The sequence below is a fragment of the Coloeus monedula genome (genome assembly GCF_965178545.1).
Source record: "Coloeus monedula genome assembly, chromosome: 18".
Classification (NCBI taxonomy): Eukaryota; Metazoa; Chordata; class Aves; order Passeriformes; family Corvidae; genus Coloeus; species Coloeus monedula.
Window position 1 is genome coordinate 15,931,740 of NC_138798.1, and position 14,899 is coordinate 15,946,638.

The window sequence follows — 14,899 nt, forward strand, 5'->3', positions numbered from 1 at the left end:
CCCCGCGCCGAGCCCCCACAGCACAGCAAGAAGCAGCTGCCCCGTTCCTTTGCAAGGCTCATCCGCCCCCAATTGGGCCCATCTGAGGGGCAAAAGCAGCGCTGAGCCCGGTGGCCAGTGGTGTTTTTGGGGGCTGCAAGGCCGTTTGCGGCGAGACCTCTCCGGCGCGGTCTGAGCCGCCTCACCCCCCAGGAGGAGCTGGAGATGCTCTGTTTTATCAGAGCTGCTGACCTCTTACCCTGCCGCAGGCCAGCCGAGGCTGGATCATGTCTGGGCTAATCACCGGGGCTGCAGAGCCGCCAGGGGATGCACCCACCCCGGCATGCGGCAGCTCACTTTCCCAGCCTTCCCTTTTTTTTCCCCCCTTCTTTCTGCGTTTTCTCCCCCTCTCCTCTCTGCTTAGTCAGTCTCACGTTTCTCACATCTCCATTTCCCCACCGGCTGCCATCCCTCAGCCACCCCGAGCACCCCTCCTGTCCCTCCTGTCTGGCAGGACAGGTTTGCTCGTGTGTGGTCTCGCACCTGGGGCAGCAGCGGGGATTCTGCCTCTGCTGCCCGGGCACTGCTCAGTGATAACAGCGACAGCGGCAGGAAGGGCTCTGGCCAGGGGACATCGAACAGGAGCCGGAATGCTGCGCTGGATGATGCTGGGCGGGCAGCCCAGGAGCTGCCAGGGAGTTGGCGTGGGCAGGGGAAGAGGCAATTGCTTCCTTTCTTTCCAAAAATCGATTCTTTCTGCCAAAAAAAAAAAAAAAGCAGAGAAACCAATAACTCTTCTATTTTTTGAGTTTCTGAAAAGTAGTTAGAAAGAAATCTGGAAATGGGAAGGTTGGAGCACACAAGTTCCAAGGCTCTACCTGCAATTTCTTCTAATTATTAATAATTTCTGCCACGAATTTCAATGTAAAACACTCACCTCCTCAGAGCCCTTCTGCCGAACCCATTTATTTACAGAACTGCCTGCAAAGCCCAACACAAGCCCCTCACCTGAGTCAAACTTCAGCTCGTTTGCTGAATTACCCCCGATTCCCAGGGAAATCCTCTCGCAGGTGCTGGCTGGAGGAGCTGCAGCCATGCTGTGCCTGCCCAGGAATGCTCAGCAAGCCCGGCTGGGGTGAGAGGCTCTGCTTTAATTTGCAGTAATGAGTTCCAGGGTGATTAAACTCGCGGAGTGCCAGGTCAGTGCTGGGCATTGCCACGCCCAGGGCTGTGCCTCGATGCTCCCTCTGCCATTTCAGGGCTCGGGTTCATGGCCTGTCCTGGAGAATCAGTGCCAAAGCAGCCCCAAATGTCCAGGGGAACTTTCCTGAGGGGCACCAAAGGCATGGCGAGGCTCATCCCAGCTCCCTGCCAGCCGCGCCTGCTGCCGAGCTCCTGGGGACATCTGGTGCCTTCTGCTCCGTGATCCTTGGCCCTGCTGAAGTCCCTGCACCCTGGAGGAGCCCACTGCTGGGAATTCCTCCTGCAGGAATAGCTCCTGTGGAACTGCTCTGGCAGGATGGCTCTTAATGTGGGAATAATTGCAGCTTTTTAAAGGCAGAAATAGATTTGGACCATGGGGAGCTCTTCCAGTCTTCCCCTAGGCCTTCTGAGATCTTTTTTCCTGTGCTTTTAAGGGGAATTATCCAAAGGCGGCCACTCTCCTTTCAATTTATGGGATCAGTGCTTAAATACGGCTTGGCTGACAATTCAATTAATTGATTCAATTTGGGGCTGGTTTGCAAATGGCTCTTCCAGGGCTCTCCCCAAAGCTGGGATTTCTCCTCTGCACTGGCTCTGAGCACCCCAATTGGCACCCAGGCACGTGCAGGGTGACAGGAGGAAGGTCAGCAGCATTCCCTGCTCCAGATCCCTCCCTGCTGGATCTTTTTCACCCTGCTGATGCCCAAACACACCCCATGGACTGGCAGCAGCAGCATCCTCCCCCTGATCTTGTTTTCAGGTGGGGAAACTGGGGCACTTGAAAACTAAATGAGCCTCTTTAATCCCAGCCAGGCAAAGGCAGAACTCAGCCTTTAGAGTAACTCTGATTTCTATCATCCCATTTTTAGGATGATGGAGAAGACACAGGTCCCTCCACAAAATGAACTAACATTGCCAAGGAGTTCCTCGTGCTGTCAACCTTTCTAAACGGCAAGAGATCCAAATTTTTGCAATGAACTGCTCCAAAACCCGAACATTAAGGAGACAAAAAGGCAAAATCGGGGCTTGGATCTCAGAGTGCTGAGCCTGCATTGTGCAAGGCACAGCAGCCAGCCTGGAGAATCCCTGTCTGTCTCCATCTGCCCGGGAATGACAGAGATGGATGCTGGGGCTGTCCTCCCAGGAGAGAGCTGCAAGCTTTGGGAGCCCCTGATGAAGATGTAAGAGCCGTGTTTGACACGCCAGCTCTTTTGTTGGGGCACTGGTGGCTCGTGCCACCCGCCTGCCAGCCAGGAGCCACCACGGGCCTGCCCAAAAGGGTCACCGGGACTCGTGGCCCCTTTTCTGCCTGCAAAAATCCCTGGGGCGATAGGAAATCTGCCCAGAGAAAAGCTGCAAGAAGCATTTTTTGTGGGCACATGGGGTAAAAAGACCAGAAAACAACCAGGGTGTGTAACAACAGGGAGAGATGTAGAATGAAATGTTAGCTCGCCCCGCAGAAGCAGGGAAGGCTGAGCAGCTCAATCCCCAAGGGGCAGAGCTGCTGCCCTGAAGGAGTTAATTCCCCGAGCAGTGCACTAAGTGGTCAGCAGCCCAATAAATTACGGCCTGGAAAGACAAACCCCAATCATCATTAGTCACGGCTCATTGGCCTGTTAAGGCTCCTCAGCCGAGTTTATCTCTTCCCTCCTGTCCACCCGCAGCCATATTTCATGCTCCGAAAACAGCTGACCCTGGGGGTCAGCCAAATGAAAGCCCCATTCAACAGGTCCTCCAAGGCCCGGCCACGGAAAAAAACGGCCGAGGTCAGAATAACACGGAGCTGCAGGCAGCCCTGGGCCGCTGGCCGCCCGCAGCAGACGCTCCCCACACGCTCAAGTGACCAGGACATGTTAATCCGCTGCAGGATCAGCAGGGTCAGGCCGGGGCTGGGAGGAACAGTGGCATAATTAGGTGAGGGTGACCTCCATAAAACAGTAATGGGCTTCCAGAGCAGCCCGTGGTGCTTTGCACCGTCTTCCCGGCTCCTTGGGATGGAGGGAGGCCCGAATGTTGTCCTTGCTCCTGCTGGTGGGCACCAGGCCCAGCGTTTCAGCACTCAGGGTGATTTTAGTGGGAAGCGTTTTAAAAGAAAGGAGTGGGGGGGGGATGTCTTAATTTCCATTAATTGCCATTTAAAAAACCGCCAGGGAAATATTTGGAGCAGTTGGAAGCTGAAGCAGGAGGTGTGGAAAGGCCCTGCCTGCACAGAGCAGCAGGAAAAGGGAGGGGAAAGGGGGTGCTGAGGAATAAGGGGGGTTTGAAGAATGGTTTTGTAGGGTGTTATTTTCCCAATACCCTGGGAGTTCACGCACATAGGTTTGGGAATCTACCTTGGAAGAGCTGGACAACTTGGAGAGGGATGAAGGGAGAGGAGCTTCAGGCCAGCCACAGCTTCATCTTCATCCACAGGATGGTTATAAAAGTCTGTACTGGAGGGCACAGAGTGGCTCAGGGCGAGCTCATGGTTTTCATGGCAAAGGCATATGGCCACCTGAAAACTCCAAAAATGCTCTTAAAATAAAATTTAATGCCATGAAATTAAAATCCTGGAGATTAGCAACAAGTGAGAACACTCACTCTTCAGCAGCACAGCGGGGCAGGGCTTTAATTCTGGAGAAGAGATTCTCTGTGGAGGGAAGAACAAGATAGTGAGGAAAACACCTCAGATTTTTACATTTTGGATAGATTGGGTTTGAGCCAGACTGGTTTGAGTTTTTGACTATGAAAGGGTTTATGGCAATACCGAGTGAAGTGGTAAACATTTCAGAAATAATCCTTATTTAAATTGATGGATTGAGACTTAAGGGTTTGACTGAGGAACAACAGAGATCAAATCAAGCTCCTGTTTTACCAATCCCTTGGAAGTCAAACTCCTGTTTTACCAATCCCTTGGAAGTCAAATTCCTGTTTTCCAGCCCTTTGGCTGGCAAACCAGCATCACCTTTAGGAATTCAAAGCTGGGCCAATACCTGAGACCAGGGAAACCTCGTGGAGGTGTTTATTTCTGGGGATTGAAGGTTTTCCTCCAGCAGCAGGAGATGCTGGTGCTGGAATGGGCCTCCTTCTCCCACTTCATGAGCAACCTGTGCACCTCCAAATTCTAACAGGCTCTGGAAGAAGAGCTGGAATATAATTTCCCTGGAGCTGGAGGTCAAATCTGGGGCTGAGCCCACTTTGCCATCCACATCTCTGTTAAGGAAGGGTTTAAAACCAGCTCCTCTGTGATCTCTGTCATTGAGCACATAAATCAGGGGCCGCTGGCTCAGGGCTTTCCCTTTTTTTCCTGGGAAGCTGAGGGAGGGGTGAGTATCAGGGATAACTCTGCTGAGGTAATTCCTGCCCAAAGCAGCTGTGGGGGTCACATTTTAACGCAGCTATTTGTCTGCCTGTTTGTTGCAGCGTGTTGTGGGACGTTTTAACACAAAGCAATGGAGAGGGTGTGATTTGGGACATCCCATCTCCCTGCTCCCTCCCTAATTCCAGGGATGATAATGATGGGAGGATGCCAGAGGCAGGTGTGGAGCATCCCAGCCCTGGATCTCTGCCACAGCCGAAGCAGAGCTCAAATGGGGGAAAGGGAGCTGAAAAAGGGGGAGGAGGAGGGGGCTGTGTTTCCTCCTCTTCCTGGGCTGGAGAGGGGGCAGCTCCTGGCTCTGAGCACCATTTGCAGCCAGGGATTTACAGGATTTGGGGAAGCCAAGGCAGGAGTCAGCACTGGATGGTGAGGAGAGAGGGGAGGGAGAGGTGTCCCCGTCCCCAGAAGGCCGGGGTTGGTTCTGGCTCCCAGGGATGGAGGATGGGGTCTCTGGGAGGGGGGGGCTCTCTGGAAAGCTCTGCCTGAGGGATTTTGGGCAGCACAAGGATGTGAGGGAGGTGTTAGGGAGCTGGGGAGCTCTGAAATGAGGTCTCTGTCTCTCCCCCCTTCATCCATCCAGGGTCCCCCAGCCCGTAGCTCCTCTGCTCTGTAACTTGGATGACTGAACAGCGTCATCCCTTTCCCTCTGTGGGTCCGCCAGGAAAACTTCCAACAACCAAAAATAATCTGTTCTAGATAAAAATCATGGGGCTTTCCACAGGATTTGTGTTTTCCCTCTACTCGGAGACAAAACCTTCGCTCCAACAACTCATTTTGGGAGAGTGCTGCAAAGCCTGATCCCACCTGGAGCCACAGCCTCTATTCCCAATGGAGGAGCCTTTTTCTGCCATCCTGGGTGCTGGGACGTCAGTGAGCCTGCAGCCAGAAGTGGGGGTGTCACCCCATGGGTGCCATCCCCATCGTGGAGCTGCTGGAGTAGGCCTGGCCCTCCCATCCCAGGTGTTTGTGGGAGCCCAGGGAGCTGAGCCGTGATATCCCAAACCCCGGCTGAGCACTCCAGAGCTCCCTCCCCGCCGGCCACGGGCTGCTTGGAGGACAAGGAGTGACTGGACGTGGGATGGATTTGTTCCTGGACCAGGGAGGTGAACATGGACAGCAGAGGAAGGGCACGGAGCTGGCAGCAGGTAAGGCTTGGGATTCGCATCCCTGCGTTCACAAACTGGTGGAAAAGCAGCCCTGGAAGTGAGGCAGGAGCTGGGACACATCTGGCTCTTTATTCCCAGGCTATAAGGAAGCCATTAGTTAATTTAAATAATTACCTTCTCCTGGTGGTGTTTCCCGTGCTGCCCCAAGCCAGGGGCGAGAGCTGCCGGGCCCTTCCCTCCTCTCCCTGCATCAAACGTGCCTCCCTCCCTTTTCCTTGGGCAGAAGCAAAGGCTATCTTATTTCCCCCACCTTTCCCCTAAGCCATCTCGCCCTTGCCAGGCTATCTGTGGAGTTAAATCCCGTTCAATCCGCTCCTTTGGAGGGCCTGGATCAGCAAGGCACAGTGACAGCGCAGTCCCACGGCGGGAGCCGGGAGGGGATGCAGCAGAAACGCCTGAGCAGGACGTCAGGCCCTGTGCTGGTGGAAAATTTACAGCCCCAGGCTCGGGTTCTGGGCCCCCTTTTCATTCCATGCGACACCGAGCGAGCGAGCCTGAGCTCCCCCCCCGTTTTCATCCGCTCCAGCGGGGCTTTTCCAGCTCCCAGCACCACGGCCTTGGGAAGAGGGGCCACAGAGATGCCGGCTCTGGCCAGCAGCAAATCCAGCAGATCCAGGAATAAAGGGCAGGCAGTATTTCATAAGCTTAGGATGGGATTTAGCTGTCCAGCAGAGCCCGGGAGAAGGAGCTCAGCCAGCGTTTCCCCAGGACTGGGGGATTTGCTGGAGCTCTGTTTCTCTCTTGTCCCCAGGTAACAGAGGCATTTTTCAGCTCTTTGCTGGCTCCTCCATCGTCCTGCCTGTACCAGCTCTACCAGCACGGAGCTGTGGAATATCCTGAGTGGGAAGGGACCCACAGGGATCTCTGAAATCCAGCTCCTGGCTCTGCACAGGACAGCCCAACAATCCCTGAGAGCGTTGGCCCAACGCCCCTTGGTCCCTGCCAGGCGTGGGGCTGGGCCCATTCCCTGGGCAGCCTGGACAGCGAGATTTTAACAGCTGCCTTCCAGAATCACTCTGGAGTTTGGGAAGAGGGTTTGTCTGGGTCCAGGACTGTGTGGTGATGTACAAATGAGGATGCAGAAGAGGGGGGATGTCCACTAGAGCTGCTTGCAGGTGGATTTCCTCCTCCCAAGGCTCTCAGGGAGGACGAAATGGGGATGTTGGAAGCTGGCAGGACAAGGACTGGAGATCTCCAGGGGTCCCTCCTAGCCTAGTGCTTCTCCAGATGCTGGAATTAAGTGGCCTGATGGGCGCAGCTGCCTGCAGACACCAAGGCAGGTGTTGGGATGTTTCCTTTTGCTTGAATGATCTCACACCTGGCACTTCACCCCTGCCCTCTCTCCTGCTCTGCCCCCAACTCCTCCACTCTCCTTCCAAAGCAGAACTGCCAGAGGTTTTGTTGTTCCCGGGCTGCCTTCCCACCCCTCCTGCTCTCTTCCAGGAAATGCTTCCTCCTGTGTCTCAGCACGTTTCCCCTCCCCACGCTTGGGCTGCCATTCCTGTCCCATTCCAGTTCCACTCTTCCCTTCCTGAGCACTATTAGGAAGTATTTATTCCCTGAAAGGGTGCTCAGGCATTGGCCAGGCTGCCCAGGGCAGTGGTGGGGTCAGCAGGGATTCAAAAGGGAGGGAGGGAGGGGTTTAAAAGCCGTGTGGCACTGGGGGACAGGGGTTGGTGGTGGCCTTGGGGGATGGTTGGATAGGATGGTCTCTGAGGGCTTCAGGATCACAAAAATCCCGTGATTCTGTGGGCCATGTGGAGTGTTCCTCAGACCCTCTAACAGCAGGATGGAGTTTACAATCCCCACCTGGGCTTTGTGGTGTCTCCAGGCCCACCCTGGCAGCGCTGGCACTGAGAGCAGCCTGGAGCATCCCTTCCCAGCCTTTCCGAAGGCGGGAGCTGCACGGCCCTGCCGGGATGCCCACCCTGCCCAACCACGCTCCCTGCCACGCAGCTTCCCCTGGGCCTGGCCTGCTCTGGCTGGACTGTGCTGGCTGAATCCTGGGATCTCAGTGTGGTTCCAGCCCAGATGCCAGTGTAGGAACCAGGACATCCCCTCACCCATCTGCTCCCCCCCAAGCCCTGGATTTCATCTCCAGCTCTCAGCTTTGAGTGGCAATATTCGCTTGGGCTCTGAGCCATCCTCTCTGCCCTCTCCACCACGTGGAGAGGTGGCAGCTGGTTCAGCAGAGCTGCTGGGGCCCTTTCCTGCCCTGCATCCCCTAATTGGTCAAGTTGAACGTGGCTCATCCACTTGCAATTTGTCAGGGCTTTATCTGAACATCTGCATCCCGGCCTCTTATTAAGCCCTTAGAAAAAACAGAAGTGTCTGATGGCTGAATAGCTTTAAATTTGGAAGCAGAGTGGGAGTAGATGGGAGAAAATGCATTGCCCTTGATGTAATCATCAGAGGAGGACAGTTCTGAACAATGACCAGATCGTCCTCGCCCCAACGATGACAGCAATTTCTGACTTATCACCCCCCAGCACTATATTAAGGCACTGAGATTGCAGTGTTACTCATTAGCACCACATCTGCTGGAAATCAGCGTGGGGAAGGCTGCTGAGGGTGCTAAAAAGCTTCAGGATGGCACAGGGAGGACACTGCCCCAAAAGGGAGAATAATGTCCTTCCCCTGCTGGGGGTGCTCAGTGCTGATGGGCCAGGGCGGGCAGCCCTTGGATGGAGCTGGTGGGGACAGCGGGCACTGAGAGCTGCAGGTCCCAGGTGTGCCCACCCACGGGGGCTTGGCTGAGGCTCTTCCCTTTTTCCTGCCTGTTCCCAGTGGTCTCTTCCCATGCTGGCACAGCTCTCTGCATGGCACACCAGGTTTAACCCGTGTCACTCTGCCCTTCCACACCATGAAGATCCCATTTCCTGCATTTTGAAGTTCTCAAGTATCCTCATCTCAATGCAGTCATAGGGAAAAACTGATTCTTAACAAACCCAGATGGATAAAGGAACTTTGTGCCATCTATCCCGCCTTGCACCGAGACCTGCCCCGCCCTGACTGCCCCCAAAAGCCCTCACCTTGCTCAGATTCCTCTGACAGCTGAGCTGAACTTGTGGATGACTTCAGGAGGGACTCCCTGATTTTGTTCCCTGCCTGGCCTGGTGAGCAGCCAAACTCCACGGCCCTCCTGGTTCACAGGCTGGAGGAAAACCTCCTTGCGGTGTCTTTGCTGGTTCTGAGGTTTAGCAGTTGCAGCAACATTTGAACAATTCTTCAGGACCGATCCTTGACTTCTCCAAGCAGTTTTGGTCCCCCAGAGAACCAGGGATCGGGAACATTAGGGCTCCAAAGGTATTTCATGGCCTTGTGGCTAAAAACGCAGAACCGTGAGCATCTCCTGGAGCTGCTGTGGTGGATTTTCTTCTGTGTGAAGTGAAGGTGATTTCTGAGCCTCCCCAGCCACCGCAAGCCGCGCTTTGATTCCCAAGGATGATGTGGAGGACGAGGAGCGCTGCTGGCAGGCTTTGTGCTGATGTATGGCTCTGCACAAGGGTCCAGAAACCCCATCCTGCCTTCCTGGAGCTGCCCTGCTTCCCTCAGGAGCCAGGGCCGCTGATCTGCAGAACCTCAGCTCGAGGAGCTTTCAAAGGACCGCTTGAGCAGCTGGTGTGAACCATCCATCAGTGCTCCTGTCTTCGCTCCAACCCGCTCCGTTCTGGGCTGCCTTAACTCAGTTATGATGAAATTTCGAGCAACTGCTCCTGACAAATGAGACTTCCTCCAGTGGGTTGCTTCTTTAAACTGTTAACACATGCTTAAATATTGTCAGAGCTCAGAAGGAGAACGTTTAAGCTCCCAAAGATCCTTCATTATCAAAGGCAGCTGCTGGCCTGCAGGGGATCCCTGCCGCCCAACTGTGCGTCCATGGGAGAGTATCCTGGCAGGGATCCTTCAGTTACAGGAACGAGGGCAACTGCCCTGGGAGAGGGGCTGGAGGTTATAATAGCAGGGTGGAAGTGGTGGAAATGCAGAGTGGACAATGCTGGCTTCTAGGACCTGAAGGGAATCCACCAAATAAAGATGGGAAGGACTTTTTACAAGAGCCTGGAGGGACAGGACACAGGGAATGGCTTCCCACTGCCAGAGGGCAGGGCTGGATGGGATACTGGGAAGGAATTGTTCCCTGGGAGGGTGGGCAGGCCCTGGCACAGGGTGCCCAGAGCAGCTGTGGCTGCCCCTGGATCCCTGGAAGTGTCCAAGGCCAGGCTGGACAGGGCTGGGAGCAGCCTGGGGCAGGGGGAGGTGTCCCTGCCCATGGCAGGCCATTGGAACGAGGTGATCCCTCCCATCCCAAATCATCCTGGGATTCTGTGGCTCAGGACTTCTCCCCATTCCACATGGACCTCAAGGAGCTTTGGTTTCCAAGGAAAGGTCTTGCAAGGAGAACAAAGGTTTTGTGCAGCCCTGTCCCAGCTCAGCTGCCCGACAGCCACGGCCTCTCCGCCCGTCCTGCGAGGGAAGAGCCCCCAGGAGATTTCCCGTCCGCTCCTCCCAGCCTTTCCCGCCCCAGCTCCCACCGGTGCTGCTGTGACAAGTGTCTCTGGAGGGCACCAGGAGCTCTGGTGGCAAATACTCATTAATTGATTCGCCGGGACCAAGGAGGAATCCAATCCAATTAGAGATAAATAATTGATGCCATCGAGCGCCGAGATTGGGACGTTATTGATCAGGGGCACAAGAGGGGCCGACAGCTGTTCCTGGTGTCAGCACCATGGAACCTGAACTGAGACAATGACCCTTCAGCAGCCCCTGGGAGGGCCAGGGGACACCAGCCCCAGATGAACCATCTGAGGTCTCCACACAGCACAGAGGAAACCACTTGAATCCTTTAATCCTTGGCCTCTCACACCGAGGGCCTTGAAGGAGCTCCTGAAAATTTCAAAGGATGCCTGAGGTAACAACTTTTGGTGGGACCTCAGCCACAGTTTTCAAACAGCCATTGGTCATCCTGCTAAACCCACACCCTGCAGAGAAATGAAATGTCCCCTCCAGCAGCACCAGGAACGAACTTGGTTGGACGAGTAGGGCAGGGCAAGGGCAGGGCAAGAAATAATTCTGCCGCAGCTTTGTGCTTTGGTGGCTCCAGACAACGTGGAAAGGAGCAAGAGGGAAAATCCTAATGAGAATGTGGCCCTAAAGGTACCCTACCAAGGGAGGGAGAGGGGGAGGAAGTTGGGGGCTGGTGTGTGTGGGGTGAGGATTGCTCTCCTGGGGATTTCTCCCCTGTGTCTATTCCCAATGGAGGGGCATTTCAGGAGTCAGGTCTGGAATGTGGGCAAGGATTTTTCTGAGGAGGATCACAAAACTGTGGGCTCTGCCCACCCATCCCTTTCAGCCTTTTAATGGCTGAGGAATTGTTGAAAACCTGTGAACCAGATGGAGAGTTACCCCCAGTTCTGGTGGAATTTGGATTAGTGGGTCCTTACAGAGCTCAGGGAGAAGAGGGGGAAGCTGTGAGTGGTCCAGAGAAGCGAGGATTGCTCACTGATATCCCCTGGAACGAGCACACGGTGATCTCAGGCAAAGACAATCTCTTATTTCCACTCCAGGACATTTATTTGGGTCAGGGTAGGGAAAGTTGATTTACTTGCCAAGGTCCCACGGGGCTGGTGAAAGCACAACTGCCACACGTTATGGTGTGAGCATCCCGATCCCGCCCGGTGACTGTTTGTTACACTCGGCCACTCGGGAGTTTTCTCTCTGCCCCCTCCCCTAAATCCACTCGAGTGAATTTGCCCTGAGTGCTGCCAGGCCCTGTAAAACCACGGAGAGGGGATGGAGCTGCAGGGATCCGGGACCCAGCTCCTCGCAGAGCTTCCCAGAGCCTGCGGAGGGGAACACCTGAAGCTCTGTCCTCTGCTCAGGGCCTCATTTCACGCCTCGTCTGCCGGGAGTGGGAGTCGTTCACAGCATCCCAGAATGGGTTTGGAGGGATCTTAAAGATCATCCAGTGCCACCCCTGCTGTGGGCAGGGACACCTTCCACTGTCCCAGTCTTCTCCCTTGGACACTTCCAGGGATCCAGGGGCAGGCACAGCTGCTCTGGGCACCCTGTGCCAGGGCCTCACCTCCCTCACAGGGAACAATCTATTCCCAGTATCCAACCTAAACCAGCTCTCTGTCAGTTTGAAGCCATTCCCCCTGGTCCTGACACTCCAGTTCCTGATGAACGGTCCCTCTGTGGTCTCCTTGCAGCCCCTTCAGATCCTGGAAAGCAGTTCTGAGGTCTCCACTCAACCTTCTCTTCTCTCAGCCTGTCATCATCCTCGGGCCCTTACCTCCAGCAGAAGCAGGACATGGATCTCCAGCAGGCAGGGCTGAGGTTGCCCTGTGATGATCCGTAAGGCGGAGGGCATGGAGGATGAGCCTTAGGAGGGTGCCCCTCGTTGACAGGAGAACAAATTCTGATTTCTTATGTTGGATGAAAACAGAGCCAGTGGACTGGAGCCTGTCCCTGGGGCACTGAGCTCCCCTCTCTGGTGCCCGGGGACAGCACCCAGGGAGCGGCTGGAGCTGGGCCAGGGCAGGCTCAGGCTGAGATCAGGGAAAGGCTCTTCCCCCAGAGGCTGCTGGGCACTGCCCAGGCTCCCCAGGGAATGGGCACGGCCCCGAGGCTGCCAGAGCTCCAGGAGCGTTTGGACAGCGCTGCCAGGGATGCCCGGGGGGAGTTGTTGGGGTGTCTGGGGAGGAGACAGGATCAGGAGTTGGATCAATGGTCCTTGTGGGGCCCTTCCAGCTCAGGACACTCCATAATCCAAATGGTGCTTTCCAGCCCTACATTCGCAGCTCCGGGCCAGAGCCCCTTGGCTTCCCAAGCCCCAGAACTGCCTTGTGAGCCGCCCTGGGCTGTACCGATTTGCCTCTGTGCCGCACCCTGCTCCCAATCCCCGCTGGCTGCAGGGCTCCTGCCTCACACTGGCCGGACTCCGCTGCCTCGGCACTTTGGGATTGGCCTGGCGGGTTTTTTCCAGGCAGGAAAAGGTTGTTCTGCTGCTGGAAGCGCCGTGGTAACACCCCGGGAGCGCTGCTGCGTTAAACCCCGCAGCACGAGGCGCTCCGAGCACGCCAGCTCCTGCTCCTAGGCAAGGAGGGAGTTTTCCTTTGTATTTATCCCCCGGGGCCTGAAGCACCAGCCTGCTCCCTGTGCATTGTGCCGGCACAGCAGCCCCATCGCCGGCGATCCAAGGGCAACGAGGTGCCAGGATCCCAACAGAACCCCCCGCTCGCAGCATCCGCGGCCGCCGGGGGCTGCGTGCGAGCCCAGGGTGTGAAAGCAGCCCCAAGGCGCTCCCCGTGCTGGAGCTGCTGCATTAACTCGCGTTCAGGGCGCTCTGCAGAGCACTCAAAGGGATAAAAGCAGGGGGAAATCATCTCCCAGCCTGACCTGGGGCTCGCAGCACCCCGTGGACCTGCTCCCTTTTCTGCGCGCACGCTTCCAGGTAACAGCTCTTCCCAAGAAAATCCAGCGTCTTCAGGAGGAGCAGGTGCTGTGCAAAGGCAGCAGCAGGGCCCGCAAATGGAAAACTCCCTCGCACGCGGATGGGAAACGCGTCCTGCTCCGAGGGAAGAGACCTGGGGGAGGTTTGCTCCCACCAAGGTGGTGCTGGCTGCAGAGATTTGCGTGTTTAGTGACTTCATGCACATCCACTCAGCCGCTTCCTTCCCCGGCCTCGCAGGGACTGCTCGTTATTTGTTTTCACAGCTAATCAGAGCCTCCCCGGGCTCAGCCCCCTGATTAGGGAGAGAGGGCTGAGCCCACAGGCAGCCACGGTGGAGGATGCCCCTGCGTACGGGCTGACCCCAGGCCGCCCTGCAGACCCCACGCTGCAGTCGGGACATTATTTACCCCGATATTGCAGCGTTCTCTTAAAATATATTGAAGGAGAGATTGGGAAAATGAAGTGCATAAGATTTATCCTGCACCAGAGGATTTCAGCATCCAAGAAAGCCAGAGAGTCCAGTCCCTCAGACTTAATAGAAACCTCCTGCTTTATTAATGTTGCCTGATTTTTTTTTTTTCCCCTTGTCCACAGGTCCTGGGCAGAAAGTCAAAGCTGTATTTGAGGAGCTTTCCTGGAGGTTTTCATTAACATCAGGGCCAGGGAATCCACTGCAAATGTAAAAATAATAGATTTGAGAGCCCTAAAAGGATGGAGATTTACTCACTGTGGAAATATTAGGGAGAAAGTGGGAGTGGGAGGTTCCCAGGGCCCGGCGCTGCCTGGCTGTGAGCTCTGGAAGCTGCCCGAGGAGCTGCTGGGAATGGGAGAGGAGGAAATGTTGCCTCCGAGCGGCTCTGCAAGGCAGCTGCGGCTGCTCCGCTGAGCAGCGAGCTCCCAGAGCCGTGGGTATCCCCGAGAAACGGAGAATTTCCTTCCCAGGGTAACGGGAAAAGGAGGATGGGGAGCTTTCACCGGCCACGGTGTTCACCCTCGGAGCTGGAGGTCCGGGGTGATGCTGATGCCCAGCAGGTCAGGAGGGACCCACCGGAGCGGGGTAGGAGAGAGCGATCGCTGCTTCCTGCTGTGCCCGCTCCTTGTGGGAATGCTGGGACCGCGTCCCCTCCTTCCCTGGGCCTGCTCCTGCGCCCCACACTGAGCGCCAGGCCACACTGTCACCGCCGGTGGCGTCACCTCTGTGCCCAACCTCGCCTGGCAGAGCTGCGAGAGCCACCAGCGTGGCACAGCTCGGTGGGCGGCAGGGTCCCGGCTCCGGCTGAGCCCGTGCCCAGGAGCTGCTGCACGGAAAGAGCCCCTCTGCTCCCGGACAGGAAGGGTCTGCCCTCCCCACTCCGCTCCGCCCTAGAGGCAGTAACCTGCTGAAGCTGCTTGGCACGGGCTGGTTTTACGGTGGAAAATAGGTTTAAAATGGGTACCGCTTCCTCTGGAAGGAGGAGCACAGCCTTTAGCTCTGTGGCATCCTCCAGGTACAAGTGAAAACCCTCAGCCAGAGCTTCCAGCCAGCTGAGACCGCTGGGTACCAGAATTCCTGGGGGATGGAGGGACGGAGAAGTGAGATTTCCGTCCATCTGGGCAAAACAGGCAGCGAAGCCTCTGGGTGCGGATGGAACTGGCTGCAGGCTCGGATGCCAAACCAGCCCTCCGAGGAATCCTGGGGAGCCCCTGCCAAGCCCCGCTTCCCTGGGAGGCAGCATCCGGCGTGCCCCGGAGCGCTTCAGC